The sequence below is a fragment of the Ammospiza nelsoni genome, chromosome 3, assembly GCF_027579445.1.
Source record: "Ammospiza nelsoni isolate bAmmNel1 chromosome 3, bAmmNel1.pri, whole genome shotgun sequence".
NCBI classification, from domain to species: domain Eukaryota; kingdom Metazoa; phylum Chordata; class Aves; order Passeriformes; family Passerellidae; genus Ammospiza; species Ammospiza nelsoni.
In genome coordinates this window covers 113,916,717-113,922,750 of record NC_080635.1, presented here as the reverse complement: position 1 = coordinate 113,922,750, position 6,034 = coordinate 113,916,717, and positions in this window count along the sequence as shown.

Sequence of the window (6,034 nt, the reverse complement as noted above, 5' to 3'; positions counted from 1 at the left end):
CACGGCCGACCGCGGGGACACGCCCCCGGACACGCCCACACAGGGGGACACGCCCCCGGACACGCCCACATATGGGGACACGCCCCCCCGGACACGCCCACACCGGGGACACGCCCACCAAGCACGCCCCCTTCAGCCGAATGTGAGCTACGCCCCTGGCCACGCCCCTCATGAAAAACCCCGCCCCCGATCGAGCTGGCCACGCCCATAGAGCAGTAAAAGGGGTCTGGGAAGCCACGCCCCCTAATTTGCATAACCACGCCCTCACCCCGGTGCCGCCGATCCCAGGAATTGTGTCCCGGGAATTCTGTTCTGGGAATTCTGTCCCGGGTATTTTATCTTGAGAATTTTGTCCCTGGAATTTTGTCCCTGGAATTCTGTCCCGATGGTTCTGTCCCAGAATTTTTTGCCGGGAATTCTGTCCCAGGAATTCTGACCGGGAATTCTGACCCCGGGAATTTTATCTTGTGAATTCTGTCCCGAGGATTCTGTCTTGGGAATCCTCTCCCGGGAATTCTCATCCTGGAATTCAGTCCTGGGAATTCTGTCCCGGGAATTCTGTCCCAGGATTTCTGTCTTGGGAATTCTCTCCCGGGAATTCTGTCCAGGGAATTTTATCTTGAGAATTCTGTCATGGGATTCTGTCCCGGGAATTGTGTCCCGGAATTCTGTCCTGGGGATTCTGTCCCGGGGATTTTATCTTGGAAATTCTGTCGCAGGAATTCTGTTCTGGAGATTCTGCCCTGGAATTCTGTCCAGAGAACTTTGTCCTAGGAATTCTGTTCTGGGGATTTTGTTCCGGGAATTCTGTCCCAGGATTTCTGTCTTGGGCATTCTGTCCCGGGATTTCTGTCCCGGGAATTCTGTCTCAGGAATTCTGTTCTGGAGATTCTGCCCTGGGATCCTGTCCCTGGGTTTTGTCCTGGAATTCTGTCCCGGGATTCTGCCCCGGGATTTCTGTCCCGGGATTTCTGTCCCGGTGGCTCCTGTCCCGGTGCCACCGCCCCCTTGTCCCCCCCGTGTCCCCCCCCCGTGTCCCCGCGCACCCGGCAGGTGGCGCTGTCAGACGGGGATCGGGATTGCCGGGATCTATTCCCGGGATTCGGGACCCTCAGGGCCCGCCCGGGATAAACCCGGGATGAACCTGACTGGGATAAACCTCTCTGTGATAAACCTGGCTTTGATAAACCCGGGATAAATCTGACTGCAATAAACCTGACTGCGATAAACCTGTCTGGGATAAACCCGGGAGAAACCTGTCTGGGATAAACCCGGGAGAAGCCTGTCTGGGATAAACCCGGGAGAAACCTGTCTGGGATAAACCTGGGATAAACCTGTCTGGGATAAACCTGGGAGAAACCTGTCTGGGATAAACCCGGGAGAAACCTGTCTGGGATAAACCTGGGATAAACCTGTCTGGGATAAACCCGGGAGAAACCTGTCTGGGATAAACCTACTGGGGATGAACCTGGCTGGGATAAACCCGGGATAAATCTGCCCTGGATAAACCTGCCCAGGATAAAGTCGGGATAAACCTGCCTGAGATAAACCTGTCTGGGATAAACCCAGGATAAACCTGCCCATGATAAACCAGGATAAACCTGCCCGGGATAAACCTGTCCAGGATAAACCTGCCTGGTATAAATCAGGGATAAACCTGTCTAGGATAAACCTGTTTGGGATAAACCTGTCTGGGATAAACCCGGGATAAATCTGCTGGGATAAACCCTGGATAAACCTGCCCAGGATAAACTTGTCTGGGATAAACCCAGGATAAACATATCTGGGATAAACCTGTTTGGGATAAACCCGGGATAAATCTGCTGGGATAAACTCTGGATAAACCTGCCCAGGATAAACCTGTTTGGGATAAACCCGGGATAAACCTGCCCAGGATAAACCTGACTGGGACAAGCCTACCTGGAATAAGCCTGTCTGGGATAAATTTGTCTGGAAAGACCTGACCAGGGTAAACCTGGGATAAATCTGCCCAGGATAAACCCAGGATAAACCTCCCCGGGATAATCCCAGGAAGCTTCTCTGACCCCCTGTTCCCTCCTGGGCCTCCCCCACAACCGGTGATGAATTGTTTTTCCGTACCTTTTCCACCCCTTTTTCCACCCCTTTCCCAGCCCTTTTCCTTCCCTTTCTCACCCCATTCCCACCCCTTTCTCCACCCCATTCCCACCCCATTCCCACTCTTTTCCCAACCCTTTCCCACCCCTTTTTCAATCCCTTTTCCCACCCCTTTTTCCATTCCTTTTCCACCCACTTTCTACCCCTTTTCCACCTCTTTTCCATCTATTTTCCACCCCTTTTTCATCTCTTTTCCCATTCCTTTTCCATCCATTTTCCAGCCCTTTTGCACCCTTTCCCATGCCTGGGGATGGGAATTCCCAATCCAAGGATTTCACCAAGGCCAGGACCAGGATGGGATTAACCCTTCCCATGCCAGGGGGTTGGGCAGAGTGGGGAGGGGGAAATCGTCTGAGGGAGGGGCAGGGGTGACAGAAATGTGACCCTGGGGGGGACAAAAATGTGGCCCTGGGGGGGACAAGAGCATGGCCAGAGGTGGACATCAAAATGTGATCCTGGGGGACAGAAATGTGACCCTGGGGGACACCAAAATATGGTCCTGAAGGTGACAGAAACGTGACCCTGGAGGGGACAAGAGTGTGACCCTGGGAGACACCAAAATGTGGCCCTAAGGGACAGAAGTGTGACCCCGGGGGACAGAAATGTGGCCCTGGAGGTGACAAGAGTGTGGGCCTAAGGGGGGACACCAAAATGTGACTCTGGCGGGGACAGAAATGTCAGCCTGGGAGACAGAAATGTGACCTTGGGGGACACCAAAATGTGACCCTGGGGTGGATAGAAGTGTGGTCCTGGAGGTGACAAGAGTGTGGCCCTGGGGGGGGGACAAAAATGTGACCCTGGTGGTGACAAGAGTGTGGCCCTAAGGGGGGACAGAAATGTGGCCCCTGTGAGGATAAAGGTGTGACCCTAATGGGGATGTGAGGGGGGGACAGGAAAGTGGCCTCAGGAGAGACCCAAATGTGTCACCGGGTAGGGACAGAAAGGTGGCCCTGGAGGGGACAGAAAGGTGGCCCTATAGGGGACAGAAATATGACCCTGGAGGGAACAAGAGCATGGCCCTCAGGGGGGACACCAAAATGTGACCCTGAGGGACAGAAATGTGACCCTGGAGGTGACAAGAGCATGGCCCTAAGGGGGGACAGAATGTCAAATCAAAATGTGGCCCTGGGGGACAGAAAGGTGGCCCTATAGGGGACAGAAATGTGACCCTGAGGGACACCAAAATGTGACCCAGAGAGGGGACAAGAGCATGGCCCTAAGTGGGGACACCAAAATGTGACCCCGGAGGGGACAGAAATGTGACCCTGGGGGACACGAAAATGTGGCCCCAGAGGGGACAAAAATGTGACCTTGGGAGACAGAAATGTCACCCTGGAGGGGACAAGAGCATGGCCCTAAGGGGAGGGGACACCAAAATGTGGCCCTGAGGGACAGAAGTGTGGCCCTGAAGGACAGAAATGTCACCCTGGAGGTGACGAGAGCATGGGCCTAACAGGGGACATCAAAATGTGGCCCTGAGGGACAGAAATGTGACCTTAGGAGGGACAGAAATGTGGCCCAAATTTTCCTTTGTTTTTTCCCCAATAATCCCTGGATTTCCCCAATTTTTCCCCGATTTTTTTGCTGATTTTTCCCCAATTTTTTCCCTGTTTCCCGCCAGGATAACAACCTTCCCTCCCGCTCCTGGGATGAGCTTCCCCCACGATCACCCAGAGCCAGGCTGGAATCTGGAGCCGCTCCGATGGATTGTAAATATTTGGGATTCGGCTGACAGGGAAAATTTAATCGCTTTAAGAGGGAAAAAAATGGCTCAGGATCCCTGAATCCCTCAGGAATCTGCCTGGAGGCTCCTCTGGATCCCTGGATCTGCCCCTGTGGATCCCTCAGGATCCCTTGGGAATGTTTTGTGTCCCCAAATGCTGGAGGGGGCTGAGCTTGGAGTCCTGGGACTGGGACAATCCCGGAATTTCCATCGGGAATTGAGGCATGGAAAATGGGGTGGGGTTAAAGGGTGTAGGGATGGATGCATGGATGGATGGATGGATGGATGGATGGATGGATGGATGGATGGATGGAGGGATGGATGATGGATGGATGGATGGATGGATCCATGGATGGATGGATGGATGGATGGATGGATGGATGGATGATGGATGGATCCATGGATGGATGGATGGATGATGGATGGATCCATGGATGGATGATGGATGGATGATGGATGGATGGATGGATGGATGGATGGATGGATGGATGGATGGATGGATGACGGATGATGGATGGATGGATGGATGGATGGATGGATGATGGATGGATCCATGGATGGATGGATGGATGATGGATGGATGGATGGATGGATGGATGATGGATGGATGGATGGATGGAGAGATGGATGGATGGATCCATGGATGGATGGATGGATGGACGGACGGATGGATGGATGGATGGATGGATGGATGGATGATGGATGGATGGATCCATGGATGGATGATGGATGGATGGATGGATGGATGGATGGATGGATGCATGGATGGATGGATCCATGGATGGATGATGGATGGATGGATGGATGGATGGATGGATGGATGGATGCATGGATGGATGGATCCATGGATGGATGATGGATGCATGGATGGATGATGGATGGATGGATGGATGGATGGATGGATGGATGATGGATGGATGGATGGATGGATGGATGGATGGATGGATGGATGGATGGATGGATGGATTGATGGATCCATGGATGGATCCATGGATGGATGGATGGACGGATGATGGATGGATGGACGGATGGATTGATGATGGATGGATGGATGGATGGAGAGATGGATGGATGGGTGGATGCATGGATGGATGGATGGATGGATTGATGGATCCATGGATGGATGGAGACATGGATGGATGGATCCTTCTCTCCCAGCCCTTCACCCCCACAGATCCCAAGGGAAGGAGCCGAGAACCTGGGGATCAGAATCCTCCATTCCCAGATCCCAAGGAAATTACTGGAAGCAAAGCTGAGATCCCAGAGGATCAGGATCCTGTTTTCCCAATCCCTAGGGAATTTCTGGAGGTAAAGTTGAGATCCCAGGGGATTGGGATCCTCCTCTCACGGATCCTGAGGGAAGGATTGGAGGCAAAGCTGAGATCCCGCAGGATCAGGGCCCTCCTTTCCTGATCCCAAGGGAGTTACAGGAGGCAAAGCCAAGATCCCGGGGGATCGGGATCCTCCTTTCCCAATCCTCATGGGAAGCAAAGCTGAGATCCCAGAGGATCAGAACTCTTCTCTCCCTGATCCCAAGGGAATTACTGGAAGCAAGGTTGAGATCCCAGAGAATTGGGATCCTCCCTTCCAAATCCTCACAGGAAGCAAAGCTGAGATCCCAGAGGATCAGGACCCTCCTTTCCTGATCCCAAGGGAGGGACTGGATGCAAAGTCAAAATCCCAAGGGATCGGGATCCTCCTTTCCCAATCCCAAGGGAATTACTGGAGGCAAAGCTGAGATCCCAGAGGATAGGGATCTTCCTTTCCCAGATCCTGAGGGATTTACGGGAGGCACAGCCAGGATCCCAGGGGATCGGGATCCTCCTTTCCCAATCCTCATGGGAAACAAAGCCAAGATCCCAGAGGATCGGGATCCTCCTTTCCCAGATCCTGAGGGAGTTACTGGAGGCAAAGCTGAGATCCCAGAGGATCAGGACCCTCCTTTTCCAATCCTAAGGGAATTACAGGAAGCGAAGCCAGGATCTCAGGGGATCGGGATCCTCCTTTCCCAATCCTCACGGGTAGCAAAGCCGAGATCCCAGGGGATTGGGATCCTCCTTCCCCAGATCCTGAGGGAATTACTGGAAGCAAAGCTGAGATCTCAGAGGATCAGGACCCTCCTTTCCCAATCCCAAGGGAATTACTGGAAGCAAAGGCGAGATCCCAGGGGATCGG